Source organism: Ursus arctos, unplaced genomic scaffold, assembly GCF_023065955.2.
Source record: "Ursus arctos isolate Adak ecotype North America unplaced genomic scaffold, UrsArc2.0 scaffold_21, whole genome shotgun sequence".
NCBI lineage: Eukaryota > Metazoa > Chordata > Mammalia > Carnivora > Ursidae > Ursus > Ursus arctos.
Genome location: NW_026622886.1, coordinates 50,988,495 through 51,001,273, shown reverse-complemented (window position 1 = coordinate 51,001,273; position 12,779 = coordinate 50,988,495). Strand labels below are relative to the sequence as shown.

Genomic DNA, 12,779 nt, shown 5'->3' with positions numbered 1-12,779 from the left:
GCGGCTTATCCCCGTCCCCCAATCCCCCCCCTGAAGCCCTCAGTTTGTTTCCCGGTGTCCATAGTCTCTCATGGTTCATTCACCTTATGTTTACCCCCCAATCAGTCTTCCCTTCCTTCTCCTACCGATCTTCCTGTTATTTCTTATGTTCCATAAGTGAGTGAAACCATATGATAATTGTCTTTGCTTGACTTATTTCACTTAGCATAATCTCCACCAGTCCCATCCATGTTGCTGCAAATGTTGGGTAATCATTCTTTCTGATGGCTGAGTAATATTCTATTGTATATATGGACCACAGCTTCTTAATCCAGTCATCTGTTGAAGGGCATCTCAGCTCCTTCCACAATTTAGCCATTGTGGACAATACTGCTATGAACATTGGGGAGCATATGGCCCTTCTCTTCACTACGTCTGTGTCTTTGAGGTAAATACCCAGTAGTGCAATTGCTGGGTCAAATGTAGCTCTATTTTTAAGTTTTTGAGGGACCACCACACTGTTTTCCAATGTGGCTGTACCAACTTGCATTCCCACCAACAGTGTAAGAGGGTTCCCCTTCCTCCACATCCTCTCCAACATTTATTGTTTCTTGCCTTGTCAATTTTTGTTATTCTAACTGGCGTAAGGTGTTATCTAAATGTGGTTTTGATTTGAATTTCCCTGATGGCTAATGATGTTGAACAGTTTTTCATGTGTCTGTTAGCCATTTGTATGTCTTTATTGGAAAAGTGTCAGTTCATATCTACTGCCCATTTTTTGATTTGATTATTTGTTTCTCATGTATTGAGTTTGAGAAGTTCTCTATAGATCTTGGTAACCAATCTTTTATCTGTAGTGTCCTTTGCAACTATCTTCTCCCATTCTGTGGGTTGCCTCTTTGTTTTGTTGACTGTTTCCTTTGCTATGCAGAAGTTTTTTTCTTGATGGAGTCCCAAAAGTTCATTTTTTCTTTTGTTTCACTTGCCTTTGGAGATATGTCATGAAAGAAGTTGCTGTGGCCGATGTCGTAGAGGTTGCTGCCTATGCTCTCTTCTAGGATTTTGATGGATTCCTGTCTCACATCAAGGTCTTTCACCCATTTGGAGTTTATCTTTGTGTATGGTGTGAGAGAGTGGTCGTGTTTCATTCTTTTGTATATAGCTGTCCAATTTTCCCAGCACTATTTATTGAAGAGACTGTTTTTTCTCCACTGGATGTTTTTTCCTGCTTTGTCAAAGATTAGTTGACCATAGAGTCGAGGGTCCATTTCTGGAGTCTGCATTCTGTTCCATTGGTCCATGTGACTGTTTTTGTGCCAGTACCATGCTGTCTTTGTGATCACAGCTTTGTAGTATAGCTTGAAATCAGACAACATGATGCCCCTGCTTTGTTTTTCTTTTTCAACATTTCCTTGGTGATTTGGGGTCTTTTCTGGTTCCACACAAATTTTAGGCTTGTTTGTTCCAGCTCTTTGAATAATGTCATTGGTATTTTGATCAGGATGGTGTTGAAAGTGGAGATTGCTCTGGATAGCATACACATTTTAACTATGTTTATTCTTCTGATCCATGAGCATGGAATGCTTATCCATCCTTTTGTGTCTTCTTCAATGTTTTTCATCAGTGTTCTGTAGTTTCTAGAGTATACAACCTTTACCTCTCTGGTTAAGTTTATTCCAAGATATCTTATGGTTTTTGATATTCTTGTGAATGGAATTGATTCCCTAATTTCTCTTTCTTCAGTCTCATTGTTCGTCTATAGAACTGCAACTGATTTCTGAGCATTGATTTTGTATCCTGCCACATTATTGAATTATTGTATGAGTTCTAGTACTTTGGGCGTGGAGTCTTTTGCGTTTTCCATATAAAGTATCATGTCATCTGCGAAGAGAGAGTTTGACTTCTTATTTGCCAATCTGAATACCTTTTATTCTTTTTTGTTGTCTGTTGTTGCTAGGACTTCTAGCACTATGTTGAATAATAATCTTCTGTCTATTTCTTGCTTGGATTATTTGTTCTTTGGGTATTGAGTTAGATAAGTTCTTTATAGATTTTGGATACTAGCCCTTTATCTGATAAGTCATTTGAAAATATCAGCTCCCATTCTGTTGGTTGTTTTTTGGTTTTGTCCACTCTTTCATTTGCTGTGCAGAAGCTTTTTGTCTTGATGAACTCCCAATAGTTCTTTTTTCCTTTGTTTCCTTTGCCTTTGGAGACATGTCTAGCAAGGAGTTGCTGCATCCGAGGAGGAAGAGGTTGCTGCCTATATTCTCCTCTAGGATTTTGATGGATTCCTGTCTCACATTTACATCTTTCATTCATTTTGAGTCTGTTTTTGTGTATGGTGTAATGAAATGGTCCAGTTTCATTATTCTGCATGTGGCTGTCCCATTTTCCCAACACCATTTGTCAAAAAGACTCTTTCTTCCATTGGATAGTTTTTCCTGCTTTGTCAAAGATTAGTTGACCATAGAGTTGAGGGTCCATTTATGGGCTCTTTATTCTTTCCATTTATCTATGTGTCTGTTTTGTTCCAGTACCATGCCACTCTCTCTCTCTCTCTTTAAAATAAATAAATAAAAATATTTAAAAAAAAAAGATAATTGCCTAAAATAGCTATGGTAGCTGTAACATTTCATTTTAATTCTTCCTTCTCTGGGAATTTACTTATTAGATAATCCTTTCCTCTTCTAATTTAACATTTTATTGAAAATAAACGTATTAAGAAAATGTCTTTATAATGTCTGAGCAAATAATTTTGATATGGAGTCAGATTTAAAATCTAAAGCTTACTATAACTTTTTTTAGAACTAATTTATCTTGTTGTTTTATCTACTAATACTGTATTTAATTTCATGCAGGCTTATACCATTCCTGTTCATTCACTCTCTTGCACATGGTCTATATGCAATGTTCTTGTACCTCCATCACTTTCTCTCTGCTAGTTTCAATTCTGGCTGCTCTGTGGCTTGTTTGTCAGAGATGAATGGGAAATCAGTCAGTTTAGATGCTCACATTTGATTTTTTTTCAGCTTTTTGCTTAGCAGCCTATCACCCCGTGTTTCTGGAGGAAGAGCTAGCACAGTGACTGGAACATAAGCCCTGTCTGTCTTTGATTCCCTGTGATTCCTGTAAACTAAAAAGCACAGCCACCAAGGACACCAGCTATGCAAGCTAGTTAGTTAACACATTCTATCATGTCATCTCACCTTTCAATCTCCTCTGCTCCCAAGACAAGGATTTCCATAAAGTAGGCTGGCTATCCTGAAGTTAGGGTTCTAAAGGCTATTAGGTCTTCCAGTCCAATCTGCAATTTTTTATATCCCTTTCCAGAACTACATTTTTTATTGAGGTAACATTTACATAACATAAAATGCACCATTTTAACTGTTTCACTGTGTGCAATTCAGTAGCTAGTCGTACATTCACACAGTTGTGCAATCATCACCATTATCTACTTTCATAGCATTGTCATCACCTCAGAAAAAACCTTCATACCTATCAAACAGTGATTCCCTGTCACTCCCTTCCTCCAGCCCCTGGCAACCATTGATATGCTTTCTGTCTCCAGGATTTGCCTATTCTAGATATTTCATGTAAGTGGAATCATAGAATATATGCTGCCTTTTGTGACTAGCTTCTTTTACTTAGCGTAATGTATTCAAGTTTTATGCATGTTGTTGAATATCAGAAAGTACTTCATTCTTTTTTGTGGATAAAAAATATTCCATTGCATAGATATACCACCTGTGTTTATCCATTCATCAGCTGATGGACATTTAGGTTGTTTCCACTTGGGCACTATTATGAACAATGCTGTTATGAACATTCACCTATAAATTTTTGTGTGAATCATAGAATATTTAGATGTGCTTTCTAATATTTAAAATTGCTGGTGATATTATTAGAGAGCCATAAAAAATTGGAGGGGTGATCATATACATTGTTTTCTAAGCCAGGAAAATCACATTAGCTGTAGAAATATAAATGAATCATATTTTATTTGAAATGTGTTCTTATGCCTAATATCTGAAAGTCTTAGAAAAGAAACTTATAATTAAAATATTGTTGCTACATGCCATTATCATCATTATGTGCTCTTAAAATTACCCAAAAATCCAAAAGGGATTTAAGGAATAAGGGCGAATTTAATAATAGTTTCACATGGTGCTCTGGGTGTTATACGCAACTAATGAATCATCAAACTTTATATAAAAAACCAGGGATGTACTGTATGGTGACTAACATAATATAATTAAAAAAATTTAAAAAAAGACAGAAGAACCAAAACTATAAATATGTTAGGATTAATAAAATATAAAGACTGAAAAAAATAAAAAGAGAATATGATAAGTGATAACATCAATCAATGTAAGATCATAATGTTGACAGATGGAAAACAAAGCATCATTTCTTAAAGTTATGAAAATGTTTGAGCACAGGTATAATCATCCATATGTTGTGCAAAATGCAAGCTTCTTAATAAATACCAAATACTAGGTTTCAACAAACTAATAACATTCTAACATTGCATATGAACATGAAATTCTAGAAACTAAATGAATCCATTATTAGGGCATTTAATAGCTTTTAGTCATTTGTAAATCAACTACTCTCAAATGAGGAAATGATTTGATAATTTTAGGGCAGTCCATATTTTATCATGACCCCTTGTGAGGCAAATCCACAATGAGTCATATTATATTGAAATAATTGTTTCAGTCCAAGCCAGTTTTTGTAACATTTTTGTGATTTAAACTTAAAGACATGTTCCAAATATAGTACAAAGTAAAACAAAGACAAAAAACAAAAAATAAAATAAAAAATAATACAAAGTCCTACATATGCCCTTTATCTAGTTACACTTGTTTACATTTTGTATGATTTGTTTCATCATTCTCTCTCTCTCTATATATATACATGCATGCACTTTATATTCTATATATATTCTTATATATACAAACATATATATATGTTTATAGTATTGTCATCTCACCTTTCAATCTCCTCTGCTAAGCATATATATATATATATATATATATATATATATATATATATATACTTTCTAATCCATTTGATAATAAGTTGGACATTGTTTCTCTTTATCTATTTCAGAGCACATTTCCTAATAAGATCATTATGTTACATAACCAAAGTATAATGATCAATATTAGAAAATCTGTTATTGATATATTATCTAATCCATAGTCCATATTAAAATTTTATAAATTTTTCCAAGTGATGTCTTTTACATCTTTCTATCCCCTCTAGATCCAGCATAATGCATGATTATACACTGCACTTAGTTCTCATTTCTGTTTAGCTCAGTTAATCTAGAACAGCTCCTCAGCCTATATTTCCCCTTATTGTCTTGAGATTTTTGAAGAAGGCATGCTACTCAAGCTCACCTCATTTTCAATCAAGGTTAAACTGAGGTTTGGGGTTTTTTTTTTGCAGGAATAAAACAGAAGTGATGATAGATTCTTCTTAGTCCACATTTTCAAGAGCCATATAATGTTGGTTTTCCCACTGGTGGCGATAACCAATTGTTTGGCTAAGGTGGTCTCTTTCAAATCTCTGTAGACTGCAAAGCTACTGTTTTCTCCATGTAATAATAGTAATTTATTAGGAGATATTTTGAGACCGTATGAATATCTTGTTCCTCATGAAACTTTCATCCACTAGTTTCAGCATTCATTGATGATTTGCTAGCTTAATCATTACTTCTATATTGGTATTTAAGTATATTTTACTATAAAGATGGTCTTTCTTTTTTCCCATATATATTATTCATTTACTATAAAGCAATATTGATTCAAGGATACTCATTTTACTCAGGAAGTTGTAATTTATTAATATCATTATTTATTTGATATCCAAATTACCCAAATATGGTGAGTGGGAACTTCTTTTAATTGGATCCTGAACTTTGTTTATATGTCCTCTTCACTTTTCGAGTACTTCTCAAAAACAAGGTGATTTTAGCTCCCTTAAACTTTCTTTGATCAGCTCAAAATAATGCTATCGTTTCTCCAGGGATCCCAGGTTCCTTTTAGTTAATGATATGTAAAAACCAATGTGGGCATTGGTTCTGTTGGTGTGTTATTGCTTACAAGCCCTCTCAGAAGACTCGTGTGTGTGTGTGTGTGTGTGTGTGTGTGTGTGTAATACATTCATACTGATACTTCCAATTCTAATATAAACTCTTCAGGTTGCTTAAGAAATGGGTGTAATTTGGTTCCCCTACAGTGAGAAGCCTCAGTATCATTTTCTTCAATGCCACACTTGAATAAGCCTAGCGTACACAAAGCAATTACAGAATTGATCATTGTATCACTGGAAAAAATAAAGCAAATATCCAGAACTCAATTTTTTCATAATATTTTAAACAAAATTTACTTCTGAAGAAATGGACAAATCTTAAGTATCCAATTTGATGAGTTTTGACAAATACAAGCCATAGTCCTGTTAATTGTCAAGATCAATCAATTATCAATTATGGGTTCTACTTTGAGTTATACAGTACTTTTGTTATGATTTCATTAAAAGTAATCAATAAGTATTTTCAAGAATACTGACTAGAGAAATGTATGGTAACTGTAGACATAGACAAAAACAAACACCACTGACATGTATGGAAGATAATCTTGAGCAAATAGTTTAATCACCACTATGCTACACACCAGTTGGCATATACAGTAGGAGAATTACAGAGCTGTGGCATCTATGTGTCTTAAGAGCTGACACTTAGAGTGACCTTAGTTCTGGAGAAAATAAAACATAATTCTTTCATTAAAGAAGTCATTTGACTTAGAAAAATTTATATTTGACATCATTTACCATGAAAAACTTGTACAGAATTAAAACCTAATAAAATTCGTCATGTACTCCCATTTAGTCAATAGATTCATTGACATGTTTACACGATTAAACTTTTATTTTTTTAAAAAGATTGTGTGAGACCAACTACATGCGTATTAAATCACATTTTATCTTCTACTGCCAACATTAAAATTTAGCCAACATAAATACTAAAATAAAAACCACACAAATGAAATGTATGACAAAAACTATGCTTTCTTACGGTGCTGACAATAGACATTTCAAAAAATTACTTTACAAAATATTTCTTTACATCATCCTTTTAAAGTGTAAGGTCTCTCGGAGCATCTAAAACATATTTAATAATGACAAAATTCAATTTATCTAAAAAATTTTAAAGAACATGGCTTCTAAATAAAACATGGTACATTTATTTAAATTATTTAACAAATACAGTTCTCCAAGCACCTGCATTGTATAATACAATCTCAACCTTTCATTTTATTCTGCAACATGTCTAGAAAAAAATTTGTAATTTTATATTTCTTACGGAGAAATGTTTCACTTTGAAGAACAGAAAGTTAAAGTCGGAATGTATAGAATGGAAAGAGTTTCTAAGCTCAGGTAAACAAGTGATCCAAATAATTAAATATTAAAGATCAATTCTTTTTTTTTTTTTTTAAAGATTTTATTTATTTATTTGACAGAGACAGCCAGAGAGAGAGGGAACACAAGCAGGGGGAGTGGGAGAGGAAGAAGCAGGCTCATAGCAGAGGAGCCTGATGTGGGGCTCGATCCCACAACGCTGGGATCACGCCCTGAGCCGAAGGCAGACGCTTAACGACTGCGCTACCCAGGCGCCCCAAAGATCAATTCTTAAACTGGAAGAATCAAAATAGTTTTTATTCACTGTTCTTTTTATGTTTTTATGATAATTATTTCAACAGACAGTATTATTTATCCGAAGCAGAAAATATCTTACTAAATACATCTCTGAAGGCTTGTTTAACTAGCTGGTTTCTGAGAGTATAAATGAATGGATTCAACATAGGGGCAACTGAAGTATTGAGCGCAGGGACTCCTTTGCTTGAAGTGACTCTTTCATTTGCAGATGGCTTTAAGTACATGAATATACAACTACCATAATTGATGGACACAACAATCACGTGAGAAGAGCAGGTAGAAAAGGCTTTTTTCTTTTGCTGAACTGAAGAGACTTTTAGAATAGTCTTGATGATGCAAGAGTAAGAAAGGTGCTAAAACTAGTGGATGAAAGTTTCATGAGGAACAGGGTATTTATTTTCAAAATTATGCCAATAGAAATGATTTATTTATTAAAAATTTTTTTAAAAGTTTGTATTTATTTATTTGACAGAGAGAGAGAGAGCACAAGCAGGAAGAGTGGCAGGCATAGGGAGAGGGAGAAGCAGGCCTCCCACGGAGCAGGGAGCCCTATGTGGGGCTCCATCCCAGGACCCTGGGACCATGACCCAAGCTGAAGGCAGATGCTTAACTGACTGAGCCACGCAGGTGCCATGCTAATGGAAGTAATTTAAAAGATGGGAGCCTGGGTGCCTAGTTGGTTAAGTGTATGCATTTGTCTCAGGTCATGATTTTGGGGTCCTGGAATGGAACCCTGAGTTGGGCTCCCTGCTCAGCGGGGGAGTCTGCTTCTCCTTCTCTCTTTGCCCCTCCCTCCCATTTATCCTCTCTCTCTTGAATAAATAAATAAAATCTTAAACAAACAAACAAAAAAAGGATGTTTAGGTGCTATTTTAAAGCCCACTTTTATATTTATTGATTTTTTAGAAAAGATTTGTTTATTTGAGAGAGAGAAGGCAAGCAGGAGAAGGGGTAGAGGAGGTGGGAGAAGGAGAAGGAGAGAATCTCAGGCAGACTCCCTGCTCAGTGAGGAGTCCCAAGTGGGGCTCGATCTCACAACCCTGAGATCATGACCTGAGCTGAAATCAAGAGTTGGCCACTTATCTAAGTCATGCTGGAGCGCTTCAAAGCCCATTTTTAATTAATTAATTAAATAATTAATTTCCTTTATTTTATTTATTATTAATTATTATTTTTTAATTTAAATGCAATTAGCCAAGTTATAGTACATCATTAGTTTCAGATGTAGTGCTCAATAATTTATCAGTTGTGTGTGACACCCAGTGCTCATCACATCATGTGCCCTCCTTAAGCCCACTTTTAAAATTTAAAATTTATCTGTTTTGTATTTCCTTATTTTTCCCTATTTCTACTGGTTAGGTATCCTTGATACCTTCTTAAATCATTCACTTAGCTTTGTGTTGATGTGACTAATGGTCTTATTTCACCATCATTCAAAATTTGGTGTTCCAATTTGCTCTTACGCATTTATTCTAATTTTGTAACCTATGTTAAGTGGCATAATGTTTACATTTGTTTTTATATTTTTTATTTATTTATGTTTTAAATATTTATTCATTTGAGAGAGAGAGCATGAGTGAGTGGGGGAAGGGCAAAGGGAGAGAATCAACAAGAAGAATCCCCCCTGAACACGGAGCCCATCATAGGGCTGGATCTCACCACCATGAGATCATGACCTGAACTGAAACTAAGATTCGGATGCTTAATGCACTAAGCCACCCAGGTGCCCCTGTTTACATTTGTTTTAAATTAAATGTATGCCCTTGAAGTGACGTTTTGTCATAAATATAAGTAAATAATTAATATGTCTTATCAGTGTTTGTGAAGCTGTTTCCATCTGTTCAGTTCTGATTATTCCCAAATTCCCTTCAATATCTGTTTCCACTTGTTGTTTTCATTATTTTAATTAGCCTAGAATGCCTTATTTGGTTTATTTTGATGCGTCTTTGTTGTTGCTGTTTTCTATATTGTATTTGGGTCTTCAATTATGATATTAATTTTGATGGCTTTGATTAGGGGAATAAACTAGTTTTGTTACTATGTAATGTGTCTGTTACAGAATTTATATAGTTTTAAATATTACTACTTTCCTTCCTTCCCTAGAACATTGAAGAAAAGACTTAAGTCAGAAGTGGAGATAAGTTTAATTACTTGGAATTATATTTTATAGTTTTACAGTGGGGTGAATGAGTTTGGTTTGAAAGAAAAAGGAGTTTGATTAAGGTGAGATTAGGATGTATTATTAAATGTCTTTGAAAGGGTTAATATGACTAGATTATAGGCACAAAGCAATGAAACAAGTCAGAAGCTGTAGTTAAATATTTAGAGCACTTTATTCTTTCATTTTATACTGATTCGTCAAAACTTCAGGTTCTTTGGGAGAAATGTTATCTTCTTTATGAAATCATTAAAAGCTTGCTTCACTTGCTTATTCCTCAAGGTGTAAATGAAGGGGTTCGACAGGGGTGCAACAGAAGTAGTGACACCAAAACACCTTTATTTATGGCTACCTCTTCTTTTGCTGATGGCTTGATATAGATGAAGATGCAGCTGCCATAGGTGATGGAAACCATAATCATGTGGGACGAGCAGGTAGAAAAGGCCTTTTTTTCTTTGTTGAACAGAAGGGAATCTCAGAATTGTCCTGATGATGTATGTGTAGGACAGAGTACACACACTAGGGTGATAACGAGTGCAAATACAGCCACAAGGATAACCATTTGTTCTATTACCCACGTATCTGAACATGAGATCTTCAGGAGGGGACCTGCGTCACAGCCAAAATGATCAATGGCATTGGAGTCACAGAATTCCAGCTGGAGGCCCAAGCTAAGGGGTGGGAGAATGATCATCAAGCCAGACCCCAACAGCACAGGACGAATAAGGTGCACACCCTATTGTTCATGATGGTCATGTAATGCAGGGGTTTACAGATGGCAACATAGCGATCATAGGACATGGTGGCCAGGAGAAAAAATTCTGTTGCTCCAAAGATAATAATAAAAAATAATTGACTTGCACAAGCATTGTAGGTAATGGTATTGTCCCCACTTGATATACTGTACAGGAATCTAGGAATAGAGACAGTGGTGAATGAGAAAGAAAGGAGAAATGTCTGAGAAAAAAGTACATAGGAGTTTTAAGGAGTTTTAAGATGGGAGTCTACCAGTGTGAGGGTGATAATAGTCAGGTTCCCTGTCGCACTCAAGATATAGGTGAGAAGTAGAAAGATAAAAAGCAGGGTTTGCAGTTGTGGGTCATCTGACAGTCCCAGCAGGATAAAAGTTGTTATTGCTGTGTAGTTTCTCATCACTGACTTTTGAAATCTACCAATCAGCATGTGAAAATAAAAGATTTTTTATGAGGAGAGCAATATATGAATTATGTAACAAAAGACTGAGTATAAAAGCCAAGCAAACCAAGTCTATATTTATTTTCTCATTTCACATCATAATCAATATTCCCACTATTCAGTTAGCCTTCCTGAATATTCCACGTATGAGCAGTAAAGATTATTCCTTCAGAATTCACATTTCTGTAAAACAATCCGATGTTTCCCCAGATCATTCTTTGCTCCTCAAAATTTGCATCCATACATGTTGATTATAATTTATCACATGGATTGAATTTACAAGTAAGTTAGAGGGAAAAAAGGTGATGTTACTTAATGTGTACTTAAATGTTGTTTATCCAAAACAGACCTTGGATATTTATCACATCCAGATAACAAAGAGCATGACTTCTCTTCAGTTGTTATTATCAAAGGATGGTTTTAAGGGTAACATGCATTTCCTCTGGAAAACGACTAAACAATAAAGACAACAAAACACAGCACTGGATCCAGAGATTTTCCTTTATCTCTTTATTCTTATCTGCTTATATTCCTCGTTCTTAATTCAAAGATGGTTTGATAGATGACTATTTTATCTATAGTGTGAGAAAAGGAATATCTTTATATGCATACATGTTATTTTTCAGTTGTCTGTGGCTCCATACCTCTCAAAAGCCCTGAGATGAAATCTATGTTTAATATCAATAACTACAGTCTTCCAGAGGCTGTGCATCTCCTTCTTCTTCTATCTCCTTCTTCCTCTCCTCCTCCTCCTCCTCCTTCTTCTTCTTCTTCTTCCTCTCCTCCTCCTCCTCCTCCTCCTCCTCCTCCTCCTCCTCCTTCTTCTTCTTCTTCTTCTTCTTCTTCTTCTTCTTCTTCCTCTCCTCCTCCTCCTCCTCCTTCTCCTCCTTCTCCTTCTCCTTCTTCTTCTTCTTCCTCTCCTCCTCCTCCTCCTCCTCCTCCTCCTCCTCCTCCTCCTTCTTCTCCTTCTTCTTCTTCTTCCCCTTCTCCTTCTCCTTCTCCTTCTCCTCCTTCTCCTTCTCCTTCTCCTTCTCCTTCTTCTTCTTTTCTTAGAGAGGGAAGGAAAGGGGCAGGAGGAGAGGGAGGGAGAGAATCTTAAACAGGTTCCATGTCCAGTGCAGAGCTCAACTCGGGGCTCGATCTCACTACCCTGAGATCATGACCTGAGCTGAAAACAAGAGTGGAACACTTAACCGACTGAGCCACCCAGGCTCCCCCCAGGATGTGCATCTTTAATTATGTTTTTAATTCTTTTGGAAAGATACTATCATCTCTACCTTCTCATCTTACCCCTACTTAGTTTAGGTCTTAAATTTCTGCAGCCTGACTTTCATATCCAACCTCCCACTTCTCTAACACCCACAGGAATGGTATTACCGTTGAAACCATCGGCATATTTTTTTGTAGTTGTTTTGCCTGACATCCCCACAATATTTTTTAAGTTAATGTTCCATCATTCTTCAAATGGATTCCATGCCAGCATCCTGATTGTCTTCTTGACTCTCTCTCTCTTTTTTAAAGATTTGATTTGTTCGTTTGACACAGAGAGAGAGCACAAGCATGGGGAGTGGCAGGCAGAGGTAGAGGGAGAAGCAGGTTTCCCGCAGGGGGAGCCTGATGTGGGGCTCCATCCCAGGACCCTGGGATCACGACCTGAGCTGAAGGTAGTTTCCCAACCAACTGAGCCACCCAGGAGCCCTATATCTCTCTTTTTAGTGACGTA

General features: G+C 35.8%; 1 pseudogene; it reads right to left on the bottom strand.

Moving 5' to 3' along the window:
• Positions 1-7,754: 7,754 nt before the first annotated feature.
• LOC113249166 (olfactory receptor 6C2-like) lies at positions 7,755-12,445 on the bottom strand (annotated as a pseudogene).
• Between the last annotated feature and the right edge of the window lie 334 nt (positions 12,446-12,779).